This window comes from Lonchura striata, chromosome 1 (genome assembly GCF_050655825.1).
Source record: "Lonchura striata isolate lonStrDom1 chromosome 1, ASM5065582v1, whole genome shotgun sequence".
NCBI lineage: Eukaryota > Metazoa > Chordata > Aves > Passeriformes > Estrildidae > Lonchura > Lonchura striata.
In genome coordinates this window covers 24,386,194-24,414,059 of record NC_140703.1, presented here as the reverse complement: position 1 = coordinate 24,414,059, position 27,866 = coordinate 24,386,194, and the positions used below count along the sequence as shown (strand labels likewise).

The following is a 27,866-nucleotide window of genomic DNA, read 5'->3' as shown; positions in this document are numbered from 1 at the left end:
AATACACTGGCTTCCTGCCTTCATCTTAAGCTTTTTTCTTTCTGGTAGGCATAGAAAAACTCAGTAGACTGGTTAAAAATGAAGACGTTGTGACACCTAGTGGGTGAATTAAACACCAATAATTTCTCTTTCCCTTAGGATCTGCGAGTGTTTTAGCCATGTTGTCCTTGGTCAGACTGCAACAAGAGAGAGGTGGGTATTACCCTCATGGCTCCGGACACCCAAGCAGCTCCTCATTTCTATACAGTCCCTGGCAATGTGTGTGTGTGTGTGTGTGTGTGTGTGTGTGTGTGTGTGTGTGTGTGTGTGTCTCTGTGTGTGTGTGTTTGTGTGTCTTGTTGCATCAGATTCTGTGTGTCTCCACAGAAGGTGGCATTGTCAAAGCCCCTGTGCAGCCCCTTATTGAACGCGACATTAGGATATATATAATAGTCATTTATATTGAGATCACTTCAAGTGTCTTGACTTTGGAGACAAAGGGACCATGGCAGAATCCTGGCATAAGACCAGCTGGAAATTTCAGATTCATTTTCTTGTCAAGTACTTATTCATCAAGTCTGTTTTCAGATGGTGACTCAAAAATTTATTGTATGGCATGCTACAAATTCATGGTAGGCTGCTTAAACTGACTCAGTTACAGGCAAATTCTTTGGCTTTTGAAGATTTCTCAGAGTCTGCCTTGGTCAGCAGCAGTCAAAAAGTACATACTGGCTGTTACCAGCTGGCTGATACCATAACAAGAAGTCACACTGAAAAGCAGTAAACCAGTCTAGATATGTGCAAAAAAATTATAGATTCTTTCCAAACAGTGGCAAGCCTTGGAGATTTTTTTAATTTTTTTTTTTAGGGAAGCAAAACAATGCGCAGTTGTGCTCACAGTAGCTAGGCTGCAATCACCAAGTGGCCAGTTTTCTTGGCTTGTTTAGCTAACTGGCTGGGGAGTGACCATTTTTTATCACAAGAATGAGCTTCAATGCAAAAAAATTTCAAGTGAAAACATCACTGTAGGTTGTTCGGGAATCTGAGTGCATGCTTCTTTGCATCTGTAAGGGCAGTGAGCAGTGCAGCCTCACAACTTCATGTCCATATTTGTGCATGCTATATCAAGCACACTTTCCACTGCCTTCAATGAGACAAACTCCTTCCTCCTCCTCTGTCATGCAGAAGAGATGCATGACAAAATTGCATGTTGTAACTGAGAAATTTGAATATACAAGGTTTGCTTCATCTAAAGATTTATTTTACCACACGTATTAGTACCTGACTTCCTCACTTTGCTGTCTTGGGTATAATTAACACTTATACCACCAGAGTGTCTGGATATAAGGCAAGTGAATATAAAAACATCAGTTCTGTCCAAAATGTTCCAGTTTCTATCCCTTGAATCATCAGTATGTGACTTGTTCTGTGCCAATATTAATAACCATTGCTCATGGCTTTCAAAAAACTCAAACTATTTAAAAATTAATTCTGTTTACAGTGCCTTCTAGAGGAAGTATTTTGTAGAAGTGAATAACTCAAACTGACTAGTGGCTACCCACAAAATATGACTATCCAGCAACAAAATGAATAATTTAGAACTTAGTTGGCAAGGGATGGACATATTGTTGAACAAAATGTAAAGTGGAGATCAGATACAGCAACAAGCACCCCTGGGTTCTTTTTCCACTGTACCATACATTTCCTATGCTGCTCTGACAAAAGCAGGTTTAGCCTTTGTCATCCCAATTCCCACTGTTGGCTTTTTTGCACAGAGCTGCAACCTGTGGGAGTGACATTCAGCTGTCACTCCTCGAAACTCCCATAGCCATGAGTTGGAGGCCATGGATTATATTTTGACTTTGGTTTACCCTCTAAAAAAGGGAGATGGCCACCAACTGGTGCGTGACAAAGTTGTTTGAAGTTGCTGGTGTGGGCCAAAGGCTAGTATTTCTTCAGTTTTCATTGTAGGGAAACAATACATAATAGAAAGGCAACACTAATACTGGCAGCTCTGTAACCTGAAATAGGTAATGCAGTCATGGACAGAACCAGTGCAGGCAGAGTTTTTGACGTGCTGAATTGAAAATGTGACTTTGGTCCATAGATCCAGCAACAATGATGTATTTGGTCATTCTTATGCCAGGTAGGACAATCTGCTGCAGTCTGTGTTATGTGGGTACATATCCTAGAACCTCTTCTGTGGGAACCCCGGGTTTGGTCTGGGGTCTTGTGTGCTGGTAAAGTCTCTCCTCCAACCCGTGCTTCCAAAGAAAAACTCCGCAGTCTCTTGTTGTTCGGTCTCAAGGCAGTTTCTTATTAGTTATCTAAAAGATTGTCTTCTCGGTCTGCGGCTGTTTGGTCAGCAGCCCATGCAGAGAGACACACACACCCGGACATCCTCTCTGTCTGCTGTCTTCTTCTTCTCTCCGCCAGCCCAGGGCTGCTGCTATCTTTTATATGATACATTACGTATTACATGTTTATACTTTTCCCCCAATACCTACTACCTATATTACAAAGTGCTTTTCTGCTCTAAACCAATCTGTGAGTGCCAACATCACCAAGAACATGGAGGCAAGGAAGAAGAAGGAGGAAGAACAGGATCAGCCCGCTTTCCTCCATCTTAGAACTTCTTGGAACTTAGAACCATGTGCAAAATAAAACCCCCCCTGTACAGGTGCTAAAACCCCCCCCCGTACAATACTAAAAAATTTTTCCCTCTGTTTTGTAACTACTTTTACTATACTATCTAACCCTTTGTGACTGCTTGTTCCACCTTCAAAGTTGGTAACTCATTCCATGGCTCAAACTCAAAATCACAGCTGTTTCCAGCTGCCTGCCAGGGTCTAAAATGCTCCTGACCAAGTCCTGGAACCTCTAAAAATGTCTGAGAGACATTTTGAGTTCCAACACTCTTCTATCTCTTGCTTTTCCATTTTCATGATTCTCCTTCTGACAGATAGGACACAGAACTGTAAGGTAGAAAGCATCTGCCAGAGACACACTGAGGAGTAAATTTGTAGGTGATAATCACTCGTATAGGAGTTGGAATGCTCAGCTGTCAATATTGAGTGCAGCTGAGACATGGACAATGAATCCCCAGTGTATCACACTCACTTGCATGGCTAAGTCTGTAATTGCAGAATTACAGAATGGTTAGGATGAAAAGAAATCTCTAGAGTTTATGTAATCTAACCCCCCTGGTCAAAGCAGGCTCAACTGTGGAGTTGCGTTATTTGTATGTTTTATTATCCCTGTATTATGTATTGGTTTATTCCTTTGTACCCCCGTGTACAACTTGGTTTATCCCCAGTTTTCCCGCCTTGTCCTCCCTTCCCGCCTTCCCAGTATCTATCCATCACCCTGAAAGAGGCATTTTACCCCCCCCGGGTGCCTTGTCTATCACTCAGTGCCCCTTCCCATCCATCCAGAAGCTTCTACTCAGGGCACCGGGTGATTGGGCGAGGACCTGGGGCTCCCCCCATATCTTTCCCCCATTGGACTCCACCATATGCCCCCATCCCGGAGCCACCCCCTATCCCTATCCCCATTGGTCGTTGGATACCCCTCCCTTACAGTTTATAAGCCAGTGCAAGCACCTTGTGCTTGTTCCTGTTGGCTGGCACCATTCTAGGATATTTGGCCCCGTTGGGCTACAATAAACTCGGACTTAGCCTCCAGCAGGATCCGCTCTTCATTTACCACCGCGAGGCTTGCTAGCGCTGCCCAGAACCCACAAAGGCACTCTCCAAACCCCAGCTGGGAGTGGCGGAGGGTGCCTCCATTGCCCGCCCTCGCCCCACAAGAGCTAGCCGGGGCTGAGAGAAAAGGGATTTGGGCGGGAGCGCGGCACTCAACTGCAACAGGTTGCTCAGGACAATACTCAACTGGGTTTGAATATCTTCAAGGACAGAGACTCACAACCTCACAGGGCAACCTATGAAAATCCTGAATCATCCTTCAGTTAAAAAAAAATAGCTTTCTGGTGTTCAAACAAAATTTCTTGCATTTCAGTTTGTGCTCATTGCCTCTTGTCCTTCCACTGGATACCACTGAGAAGAGTCTGGCTCTATTTTCTTTACACCCACTCTATCAGGTCTCCATCCATGCTATTAAGAATTCCCTCTACTCCTACCTACTCTTACCAAAGTCAAACAATCCCAGCCCTCAGCCTTTCCTACTATGTCAGATGCTCCAATCCATTTGTGATTTTTGTGGTGCTTCCCTGGACTGGCTGAGGTATGCTCACATGCTCACATCCCTCTTGTAGTGAGGAGCCCAGCACTGGGCCCAGCACTCCAGGTGGCCTCACCAGGCTGAGTGAGGAACCACCTTCTTTAAGTTACTGGCCATGCCCTTCCCTTACACAGCAGCAACAGCCACCTTTTCTGCAAAAGCACATCTCTATATGTTCAACTTGTTGTCTACCAGGATATCCATCTGATGTCCAGTTCCATATTAATGGCTAGTTTCAACTTCCTTTAGCTTCATTGATTTAATGGCTTGAGTTTCTCTTTAATACAAAGGTAAACATGCCTGGTCTGTTGTACATCATGGACTGTTTCTACATCAGTTCTATTTAATTATTCAGTAACACTGGGAGCTCTAATAAGGCCTCCAGGCTGTAGACCAATTCAGCAGAATGGAGTCAACCACCTAGAACCAGCAGCACGTAACTGTGATTTCTGGTGAACCAGGGTAATACCAAACCTCTTGCTGTGCCATAAGCTCCGCTGGTATCCTAACACTATAGAATAGCTTGAATTGAGGGAGGAGCTGCTTTTGCTAGTAATCTCATTGTTGTCCTTGTGGATAAAATAATTCTGTGATCTCTACATACATAATTGAGGCACCTCTCAGGCCTACACTTCTTTACCCTACAGCAGGAAAGAAAATTCATCCCTTCCATAGTAATTGAGTGAAATTCTTCTACAAAGAGCCCAACTGCATTCTCCAAAAGGCAATCAAAATGCACAGAATTAACACTCCAAAAGCAGGAAATACCCTTAACCAACACTCCATGTCATCACATAACCTAGATTTCAGTTGAGAATTTGGGTGTTGTTTTAGATAACAAAATACAACATGTGTTCACCATTAATCTTGAACATTTGTTTGGCCAGAAACTATTTCTGATCAACTCACTTATGTAAACAGGTCTGTGCTTCAGACTGAAGTGGTAAAATGTTATTCCAAGGGCTTGCATTGCAGGGAATCTCTCCTTAACTCTAATGAGATTCACTTAATGACAGCCTCAGTGTCTGTACTTCAAAGACTTTTATGTTTAGTTTAAATTTCAGAATTTAATAAAAAATCTTCCCTCAAAGGAGAAAAGCACAACCTCTAAATATCTACCATTTGTCCCTACTCTATTTGCAGTTTCAATATCCAATGTTTTTGCATCTGGCTTGTGAAGAAACAAAAAGCTGTTTCTTCTTTCATTACCAAATGGCAGATGCATTCTTTGCAGTGGAACACCCTGGAGAGGCATCCATTTATCATGTCATTTTTTTACAATATACAATATAGGACCATATAAAAACTTAAAGAAAAAATTAGGAAAATAAGCTTGGTTTATTTAAGGAAAATAAATGGTACGTCTCAGTTGTGTCAGCTAGTTCCAGGCACAACTGATGTATTTAATTTACGTCTGAAAATGTACGCACATAAACGATCAACATTTTGAATTGCAGAATACTGGTACAGTAAATTAAAACATGCAATTTCCTACAAGCTCTTACTCTCCACAGTTGGTCTCTTCATGTCTTTTTGTTTCAGACCAAAACAAGAACATGCAAACAGCTTCAGTCTGGCCAGGCCAAAGGCAGTATATGAATGGGGAGCAAGGCTTTCCTGGAGTTACGATCACTGCAGCTTCTTACTGATTGTGAACCTTGCTCAAACTTTTCTCTCTTCCCGTTCTTAGATATATTTTACATTTTACAAATGTAAAATATATCTAAGAACCAGCCAAGAGCCATATACCTACTCATGTCTGGGGAAGTTAGCTCTTCACAATCAAAAAGAGTTAATGCTTTGATTGCTTGAAGGTTAATCCAAGGCTTTAAACTGTCTGATAGGAATCCATGTCCAGATAGAAGGAGCCCCAAGTTTTCAATAAAGATAGCCATTAGAAATATTTATCATTGAGTCAAAACATTGAAGAGGATTAGTCTCAACTGCACCAATGCCAGAAGACAGTATCTTTATTGCATTATGAATTTTGGACACTGTCCTGAAATGCTTCTGAAGATTGTAAAGATAAAGAACTCTTGAGATATGGTTTTGTTTTGCTCTTAAATCTGTAATTTAGTTTACCCAGGATGAAAGTTTTAGAGATTTCTTACAAAGTTTTGCATTCAGTAGCTGGGAAAATGGTACAGAAAAAAGTGTGCTCAGAGACATGCAGAGTAATAAGGAAAGTACAAAAGCTAGAAAAGACAGAATCAGGGGAATAAAAGACAACTAAACTGGCTCTTAATATTTCAAATCCCTGAAGGAAAGAGAATAGAGTTACTTTTGTAGCTGCAAAGATAATTTGGTAGCTTTAGAAAGCTATCATCTGGTAAAAATGACATGGCTTCTTCTCTCTGTTTTTGGCAGAAATTGTACCCTTCAGAAAATGCGCTTCCATTCCACTGCATTTTAATGTGTTTAAATGCATTTAAAAGCTATATCTTCCATTCTGCAAAGCTTGACATTAAAGAATCAGAAATCCTGACAAATTAAATGAGCTGAAATCAGACCCCCCCCTTCCAATTCCGAAATCATTAATGCACCCCCTTTTTCTTTTGGACTCAGTCCTATTATACTGAACTGAACAGTTGTAAGTCTCCAATACACTGATTTTTTTTCTGCCAAGTATTGCTCTGAAGCCCCTCCATCTATGCAGTTTGGCCTGCCACAATGCTCTCATGACAAAAGTTCCTTCAGAGATTTTATCTTATTATAGCTACAAGTGATTGAGATCCATAGTGTCAGAATCTGTGGTATTGATGAATCCGAGATTGTAGAAAGTCTGTCTTTCTGCCCCGTTGCCAAAGAAGAAGCAATAATTTGTCTGTGCTGTTTTCAAGGATGTTTATTCTTGCTTATCTCTAACATGTTCTGCTGCCCTGCCGAAGCTCTGTCCTGCAGGGCAGCGTGTGGGGCTCTGCCCTCAGTGGGATGTTACAAACATTATATACCAGAAACTACCTGTGCTATATTTACAATAATGTGCCAATATCTGTCACCTACGTTGAACAGTGTGTCCCCAGCCTAAGCCAATAGAAAAATGCCAACACTACAGTGAAACATGGAGGGCATGAAGAAGAAGAAAAAGGATAAGACACACCCCATTTCCTCCATCTTGTCCCCTTTGACCCCTAATCTAGAATCCTAAAATTTTACTTTTGCACCCATGCCACACTTAATTATTACTTATATCAAACACTCAGAGCTGGTAATTCATCCTGTAAGATTGAAAACTCTTTTCTATGGACAGAGATCAGAGACAGTGTCTCTGGGGGCTCTGTATAGGGGGGTTCCTGACCCCCTGCCAGGGTCCCAGACCTTCCGGGCAGCCAGAGGGAAGCTCTGGATTCCCACACATAGAAGTCTAGATTGGTTGTCTGGAGTTGTTAGAAATTACAAAAAACCATCTTAGCCTATTATATAAACTTGTTTTGAAAGCAAAATGAAATTAGAAGCAGATAGGTTGGCTTGTATAAAACAGATAGGTTAAATCAATTGTGATAGTGAATACTGAGAGCTATTTTGTCATGCAATGATTACAACAATGAGAAAAACAGGAGGAAATATTTGTAGCTGAAGTCACTAAAATGTACCATAAGTAATGTTCCTGGAATGTGTTTGTCAGATTTCATGTTGTTTTTCTGAGGGTCACTGAACAGAGACAGAGGAAAACTGACTGGGGAGAGCTCTTATCATCACAGATGTCATCCTAGAGTGTCTCAGAGGGATCCATCATTACACTAACACTCTTATAATAGAAGCCTGCTCTGGTGTTAAACCTGGATTTTGGCTGCTTTTACTAAGTGAGAAAAACTCCCTGGAGGCCTCATTTTCTGAGTCACAGCTTTGGAACACTATCTGAATAGCTCTGGGGATGACAATGTTAAAGGTGCAGCAAGTAAGGTCTCGAGCAATTCTTTTTCAGAATCTGGACAGCTTCAAGGCTCCCACTTGCAATTTGAAAACTCAGTCTTGCAGGATTCATTCTTTTTAGACTTCAAATATATGTAGAAGTTTAAGAATGTAGACAGAGCCAAAGATCTCTGAGTCTGCAGTCAAGATAATTTTCATTTGATACTGTCAAAATATAATGTTTAGATTCTCAGATTTTTTATATTTTCTCTTCCAAAACCAACTTCAGATTTCCTGTCCTTCCTTCTGAGGGGTATTGTTTCCTTTTTCCTGTCCACTCCATCACTCTTCAGTTTCCATCCTAAAGGAAACCATGACTGTGGAAAGCTCCACAGTTCAGAAACATGGAATCCCAGAATAATAGAATGTTATGTGTTGGAAGGGACCTTAAAGATCATCCAGTCCCAACCCTCAACATGGGAGGAGTGGAATCAGCACAAGAGGACCAGTAAACTGATGCAGAAATGCTCTGAAAGAATCTGGATTATTTGGAGATACTATTTTAGCCACGAAAAGCCTTCTCTATAATGGGAGAAGAAGTAAGCTGGGCAATGACCAGTTTAAATGCTTTTGGGTTTCTCTTACACATGACACAATTTCTTTGTATTCTACTCTGTCATGGATAAAACTACCATGATCTTCATACCAAGACAACATCTGGAGGATTGTGTAAATCTTCCGGTTGCTCTGTGTTTCAATAGCCAAATACTTACAACAGATTTTTTTTTTTTTAATTTCTGTTATTTTCTGTGTAATTTATGAGGGAACCAAAAGAGTTACAAAATTTCAGGAGGGGATTGGATGGAGTATTTACCTAAAGTAGTATGAACGTATATGTTGTGTGAAAAACTGAGATGATGTGAAATACAGACTGGGCAAACTGGGCCTGAAACTGTTTACAAACAGCTGCATTCTCAGGTTTGAAGTTATCAGTTCTCAAAGTGATCTTGATATGAGATGCACAGTGGGGGAAACTAATTTATTTTCTCCTCTGTAATGGGGGTGATCTGAATTTATTTCACATTTATTCTGCACACAGTACTGGTAGAAAAACATAAACCCACTTGATGCTGTATCTGAATCCACTGCCCATTTCTGAGTATCTTTTGAGTGTTCAAAGCTGCAATCTGACTACTCATCCAACTTTTGCAAGCAGGCCTGTCTCTCCAGTGGGCCACTCTGTGATCAAACCCAAAATCCTGACTCCATCTTTTCCTGTTTTGAGGACATTTCCCTGTTAATATATGAATTTTGCTTCATGAGCTTGCTATGTCTGTCTACTGCTGATAGCAGACACCTTTCCATTTCCCAGTAGCTGTGTCTGTGCTCAGAGGGAGCAGCCAGACTGTTCTCAAACTCTGTTCAGGATCCCACTATGGTAACAGCCTCTTGGAAGCTGCCTGGCTCCTTGTTCCTTCCATCAATCTAAAATAAATGCCATTGAAAATGTCTCATTTCTCTTTGTGTATGCAAAGACCATGGGAACACTTGCAAGTCACTCTCTTTCAGATACTGCATACAAAATCAGAGGAAATAACAATGTTTAGATCTTTCAAGAAAACCCAAAGTGTCCAGATTTATCTGGAAGACATTCCCACTTTGTTTTTCCAAGCTGAAAATCACAGAAATGCCTTTTCCCCCTCTTCCTGCCTCCCTGTCACTCATAAGTAAGGCTGATCATACTTGGAATGAGAGACAAAACTTAAACGTGATGGAGAAACACATCCAGCTGACCCAAAGGGGAACTGCGTCCTCTACCTGCTGCTGTCTTCTTCCACATGTTTTACCATCGTTCTGCAGGTTGACTCACTACATTCTTCTGCCAATTATTTATCTTCTGTTTTCTCTGTGTGCACAGCAAATCTCTGATGTTCAATAAAATTTCATTTTCTGAAGATTTTAAGATTCTTCAAACTCCAGTCAAGATCTGGAGCTAGAGGGAGGTCTGGACTGCATAAATACAAAGTTCTGCCACAGGCAAGCAACACATATATCTCATTAATAAAGTTCTCAATCTGAAAGTGTTATTTTCTATGTGGAAAAAGTCATCTTAACTGACTATAAACTATTGCTGAAATTTTAACTGGAATTATACACACAGTTCTGGCTGGAGTAAGCAGAAAATATTTGCACAGATATCCACTGTCCTGACCTACAGATAGAGTTCAAACAAACACTGATGGGAAAATCAAATTAGAAGTACAGGATATTGTCCTTCATTCTTTGCATTCATCTTACTCAGATGGCAGAATCTGAAATTTATATAGCATATTAATTGGTCATAAACAAACTCAAAATTATTCCAAGGTTGGATCTGAACAGATTTCAAACATAAATATTTAATATTCATAATGCTTGCCAGGAGGACTATTCTGAATGTTGAAACTTTGCATTCATCTCCAAAACAAGGAAAACAACAGAGGTGAACAGTGGAAGCTTAGGCAGACAATACCATTAATACACTTCTTGTGCTGCCCTGTGCTGTGTCATAGTGATACATTAAACACCTAAACTGTTTACTTTGTCACTAATACCATCAATGTTTACATTTTTCTCTTTAATTTTTTCTGACTGTATCTGTCTCCATGCATGAAGTTAAATCAGGTATGGCAAAGGAATTTAGCTCTATGAAAGAGGATTTTAGGCTATTTAGCCAAATGGAAAAGTTGGGGAAAATATCTATTTTGGAAAACCTGGCACACGAATTTAAAAATGACCATTAATAAAAGCACATGTTTTGTCCCACCCGTCAGTATTTAATATACTGTTTTGCTTAAAAACTTTTTTGACATTTTAACATATATATACATTTCAAATAAAATAAAAAGGAAAGAATCTTTAAATTTTCAAATAAAACATGCGTTAATGGGATGAAACAATTGCAATGCTATTTACCAGTCTCACAGACAGCTCAAAACCATGATTTCTTGCTTGCTTGGTTTTCTTTACAGCAAATAATTCTATCCAGTCTCAAAATAATCTAGAAAGGAATCATCTTAGCCTTCCTCAGACCCCTGTTAACACCTTCCCCTCTCCAAAAATAACCAGAAGGCATAAATCCAGTGTCCATCCCAAAATCCAACCCCTATTCTATCCCAACAGAACTGGCAACATCACATTTCTCCAGATCCTCCTTTCCAGCCATACTGAAATGAATATTAATTAACTGTTCTTGATGTCAAACTTTACCTCAGCTTTATCAAAACATACCTTGAACATGGAGCAACTTAGAGACCTAAAGCAAATCCCAATTTAAAGTCTTGTCGAGAGTTTTATCCATGCCCCAACTTCTTTCACAGATTACTTTCCTGCTCTTCACGACTTAGATTAACAGTGAAATGGGAATTATTGGTCTCACAGAACCCAGGCATAGAACATGTTTCTCAGGCTTTGTTTATATAAAACACAGCACCAACCATTGCTCCCCTCTCAGCAGAAGCCTTACTCATCCATGCAGAAAGCACACACCCTTCCTAACCATGGCTTTCATCCTGCACTGGAGAACTGAAGGGCTCCAGGAATAAGCTGACCTCTGCTGCCCCCACTTTCCTGAACTGCAGTTTTAAATTTGTCTAAATTTCAATCTCCTTGTTCTAGGTCTCAATGTCCTGCACGAAACCACACTAACATTTTCTACATTCATCTTTCTTTACCTTGAGCATAATGTTAGCCAATAAACAAAATAAAACCCCACCAACCCAGACACCCTAAAAACTAAGTTCTGAAAGAACCACACAGCTCACTACAAATAGTAGCTCATACATTATTCCTGCAGAACTTTGTAGGTCCACCTATTAAATTGCTCTTGTAGCCTCCCCTTTCCTAGACCATAAAATTCAAGATCAGGATGTTTTTTTAAATACAATACCAATAAGTTCTATTGAGTTCATACCACAATGAGTGGCTTCTCTCATATCAAAGTTTGCTGGTTTTCCTTAGCTTTTGAAGCATAACATAAAACCAAGACCTTAGCCATCTTTTACTCGACCTGTGATCCTAAACCACCTAAGAGCATTCATGACAGTGAACGGTCTTGCATCCTTAGCCCAGTCACTGTTTTCTGTCAGAGGATGAATTACACATTATTCAGGACTAGATCTCTTGATCTAGTCCTGAAACTGTTGGTCTACTGTTCCAATTGCAACTAGCCAGAAGCTGTAAATCCTTACCAGCACCAGCCCTCATCCTAGACATACCCTACTGACAAGATCCTGCAGTAAATGTATTAAATGTATTTGTCCAGCTCTTCCTCTCCTGAACCTGAACCCCCACTGTAGCCATACAGCCATCCCTGACACTCCAGAGAATCAGCCATAACTGTAACCTCAATTGGAACCAGTCCTCTCCTCCACAGAATTAATCACCTGCAGACTAATCATCTTTCCACTACTAGATGGAAAACCTGTGAAATTTGACTTACAGAACAGCAAAAATGCCAATACAGGAAAACTGTCTTCCAGTGATATATTCCTTTTTTCTCAGTTGTTGCTTGAAAACCATTTTTAAAGATACTTAACTGTCAGTTTTAGCTGGTTTTGTTTGAAGAAATTAGTTTTAGTTTTAGTGTAGTTTGTTGATACTTTTACAAACCAGGGCTAACAGAAAATCATTATTTACAGCTTAATAGCAAAAGGAAAAATACATGAAGGCTTCTTCAATATCAGAAATGCTGTACAAGGACAAATACACTGTCTCCAGTAATTGTGCAAATACTTTACCAGATCTAAGCTGTATAGAACTTTGTTGGATGGGATTTTTATCTTTGTCTTTAATTACATTTGTATGTGTTGGAAGATATTTTCAGTTACTGCAAAAAAAGATTAACTAAATTTATTAAATCATATTCTCTCTTTTCCTCTGTAAAATTCTCACTCTTCTAATCCAGTGCTAATTAAAAAAGTGTGATCCCCATTAATTTTAATAGGTTCTGGAAGATACTGTAAGCCAGTACCTTATAAAAGTAACAGCATGACAAAATAATGTTCCAGAATTGACATGAAGACTTCTCTCTATAGATAAATTTCTTCAACAGCAATTGCCTGGATTTTTCCAAAGGTTTTCCTAAACATATTTCTTATTTGGTAATGCAAGACTTCATTCCCCAAGAGCAGTATTTTGTTCCCCTTCAAGTCAAATATAAAAAATCTCTTGAGTTTCTTGGGAACAAGAGCATTCTAAAAATAAAATCCCTTCTCTGATAACCTCTGATGGATGGGGTTTCTTTCCTCAGAAAGCAAACACAACAAAGATGACCTCTTCATCCTGTCCTTTTCATCCTGTTCCATTTCTGTCCTTAGGGTGTAACTCTAAGAGTGTTCTTTGTTTAGTGCAAGAACAGCTCAAGGATCTGTGAAGGCAGGTTATGTCATCTCATGCTCCCTCTGGATTGCCCTGAGGCAAAATTACCCCTTTCTAGTGGTGGTTTACAGCTGTTTCCAGGTGTTCCTGGGCGTTGGTATAGCACAGGAGCCTCCAGATAAGTAAAGGAAAAATTTGATTAATCTTATACTGCATCACACCAGGGGCAACTCTTTTTTGAACTCTCAGAATTTCTCTTCAGCCCTGGTATACTGCCATGGTTACCACAGAAGAGGCTGTAAATCCGCTCTTAATCCCTGTGAATCCTTACTGAGGATGGGAGGAAATGGGGCTGCCATAGAGGAAGGTAGAATGAAGAACTAAACTTGTATCCCAGCCACACACCAAGTGTGCAAGTCAAAAAAGAATTAAAATCATTATACAGATTCAGAAATCAGACTGTGCTTGAGCCTCTCTAGCTATGAATTTTCAGGTCTGTGCAGAGACCCATAGGAGACTTTGTGACCCAAGCTTTGCAGGAGAGAGGCAGATGTTTAAACTTTCTGGATCTCACTCTAGATAAAACAATGAGCAATCTGTTATGATGAATGCTGCCTGTGTGCCATGTTCTTCTCCTCATCAATTGTTTACTCTTGCAGTTAAACAAGGCTCTGCAGGACATTTCCTAATGTCTTTTGGAGACTCATTTGTCGTTCTGCATGAAGATGTTGTACTGATGTTACGTTGCTCTGCTGGCACTGAGCTGGGTGGCTGTACTGGGCTCAGCAAACATCACTGGAATTGGAACTCCACTGTTCACTTGGGTATGTGAGCAGAGTGATGGACAGAACCACCCAAACACAACCCATGCCTATGAAAAGCCACTGTCAGCCTTTCTAGAATATATTTGCAAGAATCTCTGCTTGAATACATGCTGTCCATCAGGTTGTCTCTTCCGACAGAAGCTGAAAGAGAAAGGGATGTTTGTTTGTATAGGCATATACTGCATTTTTCCTGTTTTACTTGTATTTTGTAGCTGGATTTTTAAAAAGAAATATAAGAAGAAGAAAAAGAAGATGGAGAATTGAAAGAATTGGGAAGCATTTCCTGCATACACAGTAATGGCAGAAAGTTTACATTGAACTGATGGATTTACTTGAAGCAACTGCAGTCAGAGGACTGTGCTTTTAGACACATGCACACAAGTATTTTATTTTAATACTGATAATAGATTAGTTTGGACAGCTATTACACTTTCGTTTCTTTTCGTATTCAATTTCGTTTCTTCGAAGGATTGTTAAAAGATCTCATACTATTTGAGTACTGCTTACACGTACCGTAACTTGTGTTCTTCACCAGTAGAGGACAGCACGAACCCAGCTATGGTCTCAAAAGTTGCTCTACCTTTTTTTTCTCCTTTCTTCAACCAACAGTTAAAGTCAATGGAAGTTTGTTTGCTACCTTTTTCTCAAGAGGAATACCTGCTATCCTTACTGAATATTTTTCAGTGAAGTAAAATTTAAGCATATTTTTTATCACTGGCAAAAATCTCTAATGATCAACATACTCACAAAGCTGCTGTTGTGCCTGTTTTCTTCCTTCCAAGATACCTTTGACCTGGGAGATCCTGTAACATTTCTCATGGACACAGAAAACACAGAAGTTAAATCATAGGTGAGTCTGACAGGCTGACAGATAAACAAGCTGTGTTCTACTGCAGTTTGCAGATGTCACCAGCCTGCAGTTTATTCTTTTTTTGATGTTGCTTTCCAAGATGGGAAACACAGAAACTGCATCAGCTTTGAAAAGCACTAAGGAAAACAGGGTCTTTGTCTTAAAATATATTTCATCTTACCCTAGGCAAATCTGACCCATTCAGGCAGGTAGAAAGGATGCTGGTAAGGGGATGAGCTGCAGATTCTGCACTGCAGTTCATAGTGGATAATCACAGGAGGTGTCTGGTTCTTCCTTTCTATCTAGGAATTATTTAATTCATAAGATACAATGAATTGCTCTAAATCTCGCATTATTTCAGCTTTTGCCTTATTTCACGTTCCTTAGGTCTAGCTCACCCCCACGTATGATCTGGGCTCTAGGCTATCTCTGGCTGCCACGCCTGGCTGGCCCTGTTTGGTTTACTTTGGCAGCATGGGGTTGACACAGCTTCTGCCCTATTGTCTTTGTTATGCTTGGCTTCCAGCTGTTCCCCAGTGTTAGAGAACAGCTGGACTTTGCTGTTCCTCACACTCACCCACCTCACAGTAGCTCAAAATCTGCATAAAAATGACATACAAAAAACATAAAAGTTTTTCTTTGACTATTGCCTTGGTAGTATTTCTATATCCCTGCTTATGTGAGTCCTACTTGTCTAAGCTTGTAGTTTATTTTTTAAGAGTATGTGACAAGAATTTTTCCAAGTCAGGATGCTTTAATGAAAAGCTTGTTTTTAAAATAATTCTTTCGAATGGTCTCTTGTGACTTGAAAAAAGCCTACTCCCACTCTTTATACCCAAAAATTCAAAACTGAAGTCAACATCTTCTGGGAAATGCAGCTTTGGAGTTGCACAAATGCACTGTGGCTGGGTATAGATAATGGTGTAGATACTGTTAGGGAACTATTGAATTATTTTACTAAAGCTGCTTAACTATGAATATTTAAGATGAAATTGCAGGATGATTTCCAACCACCCAAGCTTTAAGTTTGTCAAATGCTCTCCTGTTAGCTGCAGGGGGCAAGTTGCTGGCAACAAATTAGACTTTGCCAAAGCTTTGAAGTTTTTGTTTGATTGAGGGCATGTAACTCTACATGAGATGAGTGAAAACCAGGTTAGAATGCAACACAGAAAACTGCAAGTTTCATTACACATTTACTTCATCTTTATCTTCTTTAGGTTTCTGTTGTGAGCTTCTACACAAGGGTATGAAGCATAACACTGTCTACTTGGCAAGAAATTATCAAACCCTTAATCTCTTTTGGTTCACAAGAGAATTTCTGGGGTTTTTTTGAAAAAAATTGAGTTGGTAACAGGATATTTAGGGGCAACCCTTCTGAAGGTGCACTGGATTGTTCTTGTGTTCATTCAACAAGCAGAGCCAAGAGTCTGTAGCTCTGTCTGCCTGTACTTTGTATTTCTGTCTTTCAGTTTTGTATCTACAGCATTTGGCACACATGTTCCTGCTCCTCTGCAGGCACTCACTATAATGCACTGAGTCTGGTCACACCAGCTCTCACAGGGAATTCAGTGTTTGTCTCCACTAGAATTTGAATTGTAATGTTTGTCTGTGCTATGTTGAATACACATGTAACACTCACAGCCACTTTTCCTCAGAGCAGTAAAATTGGTATTCATTGAGCAGCTTTTCAAAAATGCAGCTGTTGGGAACAGCACATAATTAAATATCTCTAATTAAGATCCCAAGTCGCTACTACAAAATGTCTCTAAGTTAACTTCAGAAAAGCCATGTCTATTTTCAGGTTCATTTGACTCTTCCTGCATCTTCTAAACCCTACAGAAACACTTCCTTCCCAGAAATGCTGTTTCAGCCTTGCCTTGCTTTGTCTCTAGGAAAATGTTCATTTGCTTACTGAACATTGATGAGCCCTGGAAAGTACAGTGACAGTTTACATAGAACATGACTCATTAGCTCTGGGGAAAAAACAAACAACTTGTGTCAGTTTTGAAGTGAAGCTGAATTATGGGTAGCCATTTCTTGCCATCCAAAGTTCAGAGAAGTTGTGGTGTTACTTCAGTTGAGGTGTAACAATTTCTGAGAGGTAATTTGTGTATGGATATGGCCTTACAGAGGACTCTGGGTATTGGTTTTGAATAAAAAGTTCTGTTTAACCTGACTTACAATTTCTGTAAGTTCTGTTTGAGTTCCTACAGGGGAATCTCAACAAACCAAGACTTTGCCTTTTAATCCTCCTTTTGCATGGTCTTTAAAGCATCCCAAGTGTTTTCTCAGCACTGATGATATGGGCAGCAGTAACTTCTTTTCAAATGCCCCATATCTTCTCAAATTTTGAGCTGTGTCAGGTGTAGGCCTACCTTAAACTTTCTGTAACCTCTTACTTCCCAAAAGTAATCCTAAGAAGTCATGATAGATAGTACAATGTAAATTATTCATAATCTCAGGCCCACTTAGTTCTGTGATCTCTTCTTAGAGAAATAATAAAGAGCTGGGAAGAGCTATAGAGGCTTTAATGAAGTTAGTGAAACCATCAGTGCCTAATACACATTCTAAGGTCTGTTTGGGTTGTGTGAAGATAAAGCAGTACCTACTGAACAATTCCCAATACGCTGATTAGTCTGCAATGCTAGCAATTCCTCTTGCTCTGTTAAAATAACACAGTATCCTTTTCTTTGAAAATACATTGTCTGTGTACAAAAAGAGTGTGACTCAATATGAATATGTAGTGGCCCTGTTTCTTGCATTCAGACTCTCTAGTCTGGGTGGGATGTTTCTGAGGAGATTCCTTTCTTAGCTTTATGTTACTGCCTTCCCAAAAGATGGGAGATATCTTCTTAAAAGGGATGATATTACATTTTTATTACAATACATTGCTCTGCCTGGTGATGGAATCTAGCTGAGAGAAGTGTCTGGAAAGGGCATAGCCTCCCGCAGCTTTGGTTGTCTCAAGCAAACTCTGGGGTATATTGTCATTCTTATCTGATGTTTCTTAAGGTTTTTGAATTATTTTGTCTGCAAGTAATAGTATTTAATATTCTCTTTCATGACAGATATGCATAATATAATGGTTTTGGTTCTTTTTTCTCTAGAAAGGAAGACTGCCACAAATTCAATGCTAGGCAAGTAATCATGCATCTATCATGAGCAAGGACACATACTCAGCAAGTATTTTGGGCTTTATTCTTTCTGCAGGAATACTGCTGGTCTTACTTGAGGCCACCAGGCCCAATAGAATTTAGAAGTCTGTGATCTATCTTGGAGATAGGATTCTTGCACAGAAAGGCAAATTTCTTGTACAACAGATGCTAATCTAAATGTTCTGATCAATTGAACGAATGCTCCATAAAGCAAATATTTCAATGGGCTATTTGATCAGACTTGACAATAACATCTTTAGCTTGAAGGAATAATGCTAATATCAACTTTTAAAATTCAAAGCCATGTAACTTCCGATATAATAAATAAGAATAGATATCAACCCATATTATCAGTGCTGCCTGACATGTTTACCCCAAGTACCAAGCTAGAATCTCTTTTACTACGGCAGTCCTCTTTTCTGTTTCCCTTTAATATTAACAGAGTGTTTATTCCTTTACCCTCTTTAAACTCTGCCCAATCACATAGCCGTTCCCCTAAAGGAAATTACAGGCTGCAGAGAAATCTGGAGAAATATGTGTGTTTTAATACTAGCTGTATGTCATCCAGGATCCCACCAGAGATGACATTATTACTTTTCAATGGCAAGAACTGGTCACATTGGAGATGATGTTTTTATTATAATCAGCTGCAAAGATCTGGGGAGGGTGAGCTCATCTGCTGCTGAGTATGTTTGAACTTTTGCACCTTTTAGTACCTTTCTGTGAGCAGAGGAAACTCTCTCCAAGTGGATGTATTAGGGAGTTAGGTTTCCTTAGAAAACAGCCACAGGAAATGAACATTGCAAAATAAAATAGAACTGAAGAATTATGATGTTGATTATTGAAGCAAAGTAGTTTCATCTGGGTTCTGTAGGAAAGGATTATTATGGTTTATATCTGCTTTGATTTGAGTCTTCCATTCACAGAATTACTCAAAAGACTTCTTGAATCTAGGTCATATTACTCAAAGCAGATTCCACTTAAACTGTGGCCAGCCATTATGCTCTGAGTCTCATGGGAGATGCTGAGCACCCTTTATGCCTGTCTGAAGCTTCAAAAAATGGTCTTTTGTCAAAGCCTGGAGACACATATCACATGTGCTTCCCTGGGACAATTTCCAGACAATATGCATTTAATTGACTTTCTAAGGAATAAATGGAAATCTAGTGGCACATCTGGTGCTGCCTTCAAATCAATTTACAGTGGTTAAATAGATTTGAACTGGCATTCGCTCACATTAAGAAACTGTCACACAGCTCTTTGTTCACCCCACTAACTAGGCTATTAAACAGTGTATTTTGCCTTAATGCAGATTTTGCTGAAAAAAGATGATATTTTGCACGTGCTGGGCTTTAAGGCAGTTAATGAAATTAAAGCAAAGAACTCCCAGCACAGTAGGAAACCCAGATAAGAGGAACACTAGTTTAGTCAGCACATTTCTGCTCCCATGGGAGCTGATGCTAATTATCAGGGCCAAGGCATCCAGCATCCAGAGGGGTGAGGAGATGACAGCACAACAGCATTTCTCTGCACAACTGCCCTAATCAAATTTATTTACACATTCTGGGGAATCAATGCTTTTGAAACACATTTTCCCAGTGCAGACGGGGAAGTGAAGATAATGGATCCATGTATTTGTCCTACTAAGTTTTCACAGAAATTTGCAGTTTGGAAAGAAGCTTAAGCAGTTTATACAGTGCCATCCATACGGGTCAACCCTGGGTAATTTTGGAAAAAGATGTATCCAAGGACAAAAGGAGTTTACAGAGGGAAATAATTCAAGTCTGGAAATCATCTCTACACAAAACACACTTTCATTCCACCCCCCCTCCCCCACCAACTTAACAAAAAGTCAAAAAACATTCCACAGACATCAAAGCATGTTCTCTTATCAGCAAGCTGGCTTTGAGTTAACAGCACACTTACTGATCTTTTGCTATTTTCTTTACTAAACTAGACCATAAAAGATGAGAAAGAACAGTTTTATCTATACACTTTTATGAACTGAAAGCATTATTTTCTGCTTAAGGCATGGGGCCAGATCTTTGAACATCTGATTCAGATCCTGCTTTTTCCTGTGTGACAAAATATATTTGCATTTCAATTCCCTATCTACAAGGTGGGGATCATATTGTTTTATTGTTTTACAGAGGTGGTCAGTTCATGGAGTTTTTGTGAGTGCTTGCATGGCCCAGTTAATGAAAATGTGCATTTAATCTGTGTACAGTGGTTGGTTACTTCATGTTTTGATTATCCAGTCCCAGCCCTATCATTGTTTTCTGTGGCTTCAAATTATTTATTCCAATATTGCCATTCATAATATGAGAAAAATGCTGCTTGCTTACTTCCAAGGGCAGTGATATGGATAAGTTGTTTCCATTGCTTCCAAAAACGTGCTGTAAAGATGGAAATTATTTCAGTCACGTGAACTCCATCCACTAAGCTATCTTTTGCAAAGAGAGTCCTTCCACTGTTTTTTGCTGCTCCTGCTCATATAGCTTCCTCCCTGTTGTTTCCTATATATGAAAAATTCCATTCAGGCTTCACACATTATTATCTCCCAGCTTTCAGATGTACAAATCCAGCTGCAACATCGTGAAAGATGAGGAATGAGTAAATGATGGTTGCAGTCTGATGTTGGCCAGAACTCAGTTCAGATTTTATCTTAACGCTGCCTTTGGTGTCCAGGAAAAGGCCCTGACCTGTGGGCCCTGCACCAGCTCTTGCGTCATTGGAGTGCTGGCCCTTCGCCAGACAGCCCAGCAGAGAGTCAAGTCATGAAACAGGAGAAATCTTTGAGTCAGCTCCCAAAATAGGTGCAGCGGTTGCAGTCTTTTTACCATCCACTCTGGGATACATCTTTTCTTCCCAAGATTTCATTGTTTCCATAGCTTCCTGACAGTTTTCCAGGAAGATTGCAATCTCAGCCTACAAAGCACCAGAAGACTGATTCTAGCTGAAAATGATGTGTGGTAAACGGACAAATTTCTGAGGACTCTACTTTTCTGTAAGGGACTTGATTGTTTGGAACAAATTCTGCAGACATCTCCTTTGCGCTGATCTTTTCTGTTGAGAGTTAGTTGAGGAAAACCTACTAAATTGCTACACAAGACCACAACTTTCCCAAATGTAAATATGCCAATTATCTGGTCCTGCTCTTATATCCTAAGAATTTTTCCTTTTATTCTTTCACTGAAAATCACAGAATTATATTCTAAAAATTACAGATTCAAATGTTTTACAACCTGTTTATAATGCAGTATTTCTGCAAACTGTGTGCTTGTTCTTTTACTGCCTCCTAACTGAAGGTGTGTGTTTTTCTGTGACAAGGGAATTTTTTTCACAGTAATGCAGGAAGGCTCAGCAAATCATGTCAATATCCTTCTTGAGCCAAAAAAAAAAAAAAAAAAAAAAAACCAAAAAAAAAAAAACCCAAAAAAAAAACCAAACAAACCAAAAGGAAACCAAGCAAGCAGGAAGAAGAATTCAGCTTTTCATTCCAGGATTCTTACTCAGAGCAATACACATTCTACAATTCCAGCCTGTTCCTGATAAACACAGAGCACACTCTGCTTTCTCTGGAACAAACATTTTGTAGTAATTTATACATGTCTATTTGGATTGATTGAAATTATAAACTAGGTGTTCTGAAGAACTTGTACACAGATCTGGTCATACTTTCTCTAGAAGCATTCCACATGTTGTGGGGTTCCTCAGTATCCCTCCCATGGGTACCCCAAAGTTCCTTCTGAGACTAGAATGCTGAGGGATTTTTTTCAGATTTCCCCTTGGCCCTGGGGGAATAATTGCTATTTTTTTTTATGATGAGTTTTGACCATGTGTCCTTGTGTAGTTCATCTCCGTCCTTCTGCTAGGCTGCCTTCAGATACTGGAGGGCTGCTATAATATTTCTTCAGAGTCTGCTCTTCTACAGGTTGAGAAGATGCCTGGAGGACTCAGGCTTCATTACGCAACCCCTGTGTTACACTGGGGGCTCAGACCGTTCTTCTTATTAGACTTGTTGTGTGATGCTCAGCCACTGTTTATTGTTCTTCACTGTGGTACAGGTCATAAATAGTTGATTGCTTTAATAAAGACACACTTGAAATGAGAAGAGCTAAAATTTAAAGCCAAATGAATTGGAGAAAGATTCCTAAACCTGTGGCCAGTTAACCCAGCCCATCTATTGATTGTAAATTACATTCCTTGCAGATGTTATGATCCATGAACCAAAGCCAAGTGATGTCTACTACTTAAGACAGATGTTCTACCTGCTTACTGGAATATGTTCTTATGGTTATAAAACAATCGCCTGAACATTAAGAACAACAGATTACATCATGAAGTAACAAAGTGCTTTGGTCGAAAGTAAGACACATTTTAAGGAAATGAGTTTGGGGGCTAGCACAGCAAGATCTCAGAAAATGAGGGCCAGCTTAGTTATCTGGTTCAGAGACAACTGAAGCAATTCAGGCGTGTCCTCCTGTGTAAATACATTACAGATCCTTCTGCACAACAGTTAACAAGCAGCATCAGAAATGTGTGCTATAAAATACTAGCCACTACAAGTTTGCATCAATGAGTGCTAGGGCAACTCAGACTGATAGGAGTGTGCGGTGGTGTGTTTTTATTTCATTTAATATTTGTTCAATGTCTGTTCACCCCCCAACCCCCCAATCTCCTCCTCTCCCCAGCTGTCAATCTCCCCAAGCTCTTCCCTAACCCACTCCTCTCCAAGTTGTCAATCCTCCCTTTCCCTGCCAGTTTCCCCAGAACATTCCCTGTCATTCCTCTCAGCCTCCTCCCCTGCTTCCAGACCATTCCCTGTCAATTTAGTGAGGCTCAACACCCTATTGGTTACTTTGTGTTACTCCACTCCCCTGGTTCCCCTGATTAGTCTGTGCTATGTTAGTCCCTCCTTAAACTCCTCCCCAGCCCTACCCTCATTGGTTGCTGTTCCTACTCCCCGCCTCTTGAGTTCTGTATAAAACCATTGTTCGCCCTCTTCACAAGGTCTTGGGGCTCATCGAATAAATCCATCTTGTTCACCCCCAAGTCCCGTGTCGCCTCCCTCTGTTCCCGCGCCACCGACTGGGACAGCAGAGCACCCCGGGGGGAGCGGCCGCCCGTTCTCTTCCCTCTCACCGCCCAGCATGCCACCGCTCGGGGTATCGCGGCGAGGGGGGGCGCATGCCGCGCCGCGACAAATGGTAGCAGAGGATGGTTCCCTCCTTCATCTTTTAGAAAAAATGGGCAAATCTGTGGGGGTGCCCGCCTCACAGAAGAAGAAGGAGGGAAGAGGAACATCTGCGGCCGTGGGAGCTCTGCCCGGTGCTAAGAGGAGCCGAACGCCGAGCGGAGAAGATTGAGGCTCCGGGACCCTCTTTCACCCTTGTCATCGTGCTCTCTACCTGCCCAGGAGCAGCCACGGCCGGGCTGCAAAGCTTTTTGGCGGGTAGACTTACCTAAGGGCGAAGAGGGGCGGTTTGGCAGTGGCTCGGGGGAGCCTGAAGAAGGGCTGACCGAGAAGGGGTTCCTCAGTCATCATCGGCAGTGAGACCACCGGAGGCCGATAGTGGCCGAAACCAAGGCTTCGGGGACGAGTCTTGGTTTAGCGGGAACACCCAGGCCTCCGGAAGGGCCAGACCGAGAGGGAACATCACCAGTTTGTGCACGATTCTTCCAGCGGATCAAGGAAAAGATTGAAGTTATCACTGCCCGGGCCCAGAAGGTAAGGTGGGCTATACGGGGTGGGGGTCGCCCCGACGGGTGGCTGGGTCTGCCACTTTTCTTTTTGCATTTTAACCCCCGTCTGCGCCCAGACAGGGGCTGTCTGTGGCATGTCCCTGGCAGGCGGGTGGGTTTTCTTTTTCTGGGGGAGGGCTACCCCTGAGTAGTACTTTTCCCCTAGTCTTCTGTGGGGACCCATATTTGATCACTTTTTCTTTTTCTTGAGAGGGTTGTTTTTTCTATCCTCCCCTCCCCTCCCCATGCTGGGCTGGACGGAGGGGGTAGAAAAAACACCAGTAGGGAACAGCTAAGAGGGCGACATGTTAATTATGGGAGGGTTGTTAAAAGAGGCCCTTTATATCCAGCTGAGTCGGGCCCCCCTCCTGTAAATTTCCCTTTTGCTTCTGTGAAGCTCCCCATACCCTCATCCCCTCGGACTTTCCTAAACCTTTTTCCTATCCTCCCTTGGGGATGGCTGTGGCCGAGCCGCCCCAAGGGCCCTGCCAGACACTGCTCAGGCCAAGGGCAGTGTGCCCGGCACCCCCTCCCAAGATGGCACTGGCCACGCCGCTTGGAACCCATTTTCCCGCCTTGACCCTTCTTTTCCGCCCCTGGTTTCCCGCCAGTCCCATCTCTCTCCCAATAGCCCTGCACCGTCCCTGCACGAGGCCAGTTCCTATTGGGGGAGGCGGGGTTGGATATTCCCCTATCCTTCTTCGGGCTCGTCCTCTGAGCGGAAGGATCAGAAGGGATCTTCCTCCAAGGACATAGAGCCGAAACCCGGGACTGAGGATCCGCCATTTTGTCTTCCCCCTAAAATGGCGGCATCCCTGTCCACCCCTTACCGATTCCCCTGTTAATCATGGCAATCACTAATTAAGTGATTGTCTGATTCCCCTAGCCTATTCCTTAATGTACCCTACCCAATGTTCCTTTTTATTTAACTACAAATTCTTCTTTTTGCTTCTAATTATTTTTCGAATAATCTACTTGTTGAGTTATATTTTATAGAAAGAAAAATCATCCCATTTTATTAATACCCAAGATACTATACCCATTTTGCAAGTAAACAAGAAAACTGGAAAATCCATGTCACCACTTGTTGCTCCAACTCTGCCAAACATCACAAGCGACGCGATTAATCAAGGCCTAAATCGGATCGAGCTACAAATTCTGCTGCGCTTTTTGTCACGTAGCTGCTGCGTCACTTCAGGCTTGCTGCATTGCTGCGAGGTTTAAAATTTATTAGTTATATTTAGTTGATCTTTTAATATAAATTATTAAAATTATCTTACTTAGTTGTTTTTGTTGGAATCATTTGAATAATATAGTTTTATATTAAATCTACATCTTAATTGTTTTCAGTTTATCAATTACTTTATTTGATTGTGTTATTAGACAAAAAATTGTCCAATTTAATTATTTAATTCCAATAATTCTATTTAATCATTCTATTTAAATTGGATAGTGGTGATTTTAATCATTCTAATTCAATTATTTAGTTTAAATTCTGTTAATTATTTCCTTCTATTTCAATCACCTGATTTTTAATTATTCTTGGTTAATCTGATTTCAATTCTATTTAATTGTTTCTTAGATTTATTCATTTAAATTATTTTAACGCATTACTTATCTTTATTATCATTGTTTGTTACAATTGTTTCTTTATTACAATTACACAATTTTAATTCCAATTAATTTAATTATAATTGTTTTATTCAAATTCAAATATTTTATTTTTATTGTTTTATTTCAGTTGTTTCAATTAAATTCCAATATTTATTTTTGTTTGTTTTCAATCACTTAACCATTTCATCTAATATTATTTATATTATTTTGGATTGCTACTCAGAGCAGCAAAACAGCAAGTTTTGGGTAGTTTTGTGTCTGATGTAAGAGCAATTTAGCCAGACAAAGTTGCAGGCACTTTCTATACAGTCTGGTGCCCTTCCTAGTCCACTCACCTCCGGCCCTCTGCTGCTGCTGCCGCAGGCCCGAGCACCATCCAGTCTCTTGTCGGTTATCTCGGTGCTGCGCCCAAACCTGTGAGCGTGGCGCTGCAGAGGAAGGGGACTGGTTTATTTTGGCCGCCCGCAGATCTCACTCAGCTATAATTGGACCAGCACCATGGTAGTGGCCCAGGCTTCCTCCAGCGGGGCAGGCCAGTCCCTCAACCTGAGCCAAGCAGCAGCCGTTCCAGCACCGCCAGTTCCAGCTCCTCCACATAGCCACCCATCTCCAACTGGCTCAACAGCAGCAACGCTCTCCACAGACACAGGGCCCAGAGAGGCCGACGGCAGGGCCTGGCACGCAGCCACTGCTGGCAGAACCTCCCAAAAATGAACTGAAACCCGGCACTCCCAGCCGGAAGGAGAGGCCTGCTAAAGGGAGAGAGTCCAAGGGCATTGGGAATGTGCAGATGGAAAGCAGGGCCCAGAGAACGAGGGAGGAGAGCTCTGAAGATGACACTGAAGTTTCTGACATGCTGAGGAGTGGCAGATCCAAGCAGTTCTATAACCAGACTTACGGAGGAGGCAGAAGGCCCAGACCTGACAGGGGTTATTCCAGCAGGGGAGGATACCTGTTCCAAAGAAATGAGGAGGCCTGGAAAGGACCACCCAGCAGAAGCAGAGATGACGGCTATCAGTATCAGAGAAACTTTAGAGGGCAGCCATATAGGAACGACAGGAGAAGGGCAACACTGGGAGATAATCAGAGGGGGCAGCAAGCATAAAATGAGTGGATAATTGGAAAATTTAAGTAAAAAGTAATTTGAAGTAGCAGTTTAAAATCCTAATTTCCTTTTAGTGAACTTCAATGATATTTTTCTGATGGTTTTCAACTTATGTCCATTTAGTAATTTATAATTTTACCATATGATTTTGCTGTATCTTGTATATGAAGTTTATATTATTTATATGATGCACTGATATTTTTAAACGCCAGAACTCTCCTTCCTTTTGTAAAAAGAAAGGGGGAGATGTGGTGGTGTGTTTTTATTTCATTTAATATTTGTTCAATGTCTGTTCACCCCCCAACCCCCCAGTCTCCTCCTCTCCCCAGCTGTCAATCTCCCCAAGCTCTTCCCTAACCCACTCCTCTCCAAGTTGTCAATCCTCCCTTTCCCTGCCAGTTTCCCCAGAACATTCCCTGTCATTCCTCTCAGCCTCCTCCCCTGCTTCCAGACCATTCCCTGTCAATTTAGTGAGGCTCAACACCCTATTGGTTACTTTGTGTTACTCCACTCCCCTGGTTCCCCTGATTAGTCTGTGCTATGTTAGTCCCTCCTTAAACTCCTCCCCAGCCCTACCCTCATTGGTTGCTGTTCCTACTCCCCTCCTCTTGAGTTCTGTATAAAACCTTTGTTCGCCCTCTCCACAAGGTCTTGGGGTTCATCGAATAAATCCATCTTGTTCACCCCCAAGTCCCGTGTCGCCTCCCTCTGTTCCCGCGCCTCCGACTGGGACAGCAGAGCACCCCGGGGGGAGCGGCCACCTGTTCTCTTCCCTCTCGCCGCCCAGCATGCCACCGCTCGGGGTATCGCGGCGAGGGGGGGCGCATGCCGCGCCGCGACAGGAGTGGGTTTGCTGTTGTTCCTGTTAGAATAGACAGAAAAGAATGAGGGAAACTATTTTCCCAATTAGTTTGTTTCAGTATTGCTACAAATGTTGTTTTCCTGCCCTCAGAAGACAGCAACAACTGTCAACAACTGAAATGCTTCAGAATTGTAAATGATCGGATCACCAATCTTTCTTTTCAAATCAAATTTAAAATGAAATATATAACTATAAACCAGCTAGCGCTATTTAAAGATGAATGTACTATGCATCCTAAAATATTCCCAGAGATAACTATTGTGTCCAAAGTCTGTTTAAAAGT

The 27,866-nt window shown here is 41.1% G+C and overlaps 1 long non-coding RNA gene across 1 annotated transcript in view; it reads left to right on the top strand.

Annotated features, from left to right (window-relative positions):
- The window catches only part of LOC144248658 (uncharacterized), a 176,560-nt gene extending 149,149 nt beyond the window's left edge, over positions 1-27,411 (top strand). The window contains exon 5 of the long non-coding RNA XR_014952840.1: positions 139-27,411. This is a non-coding gene — a long non-coding RNA (uncharacterized LOC144248658). The remainder of the gene's footprint in view (positions 1-138) is intronic.
- The last annotated feature ends 455 nt before the right edge of the window (positions 27,412-27,866 follow it).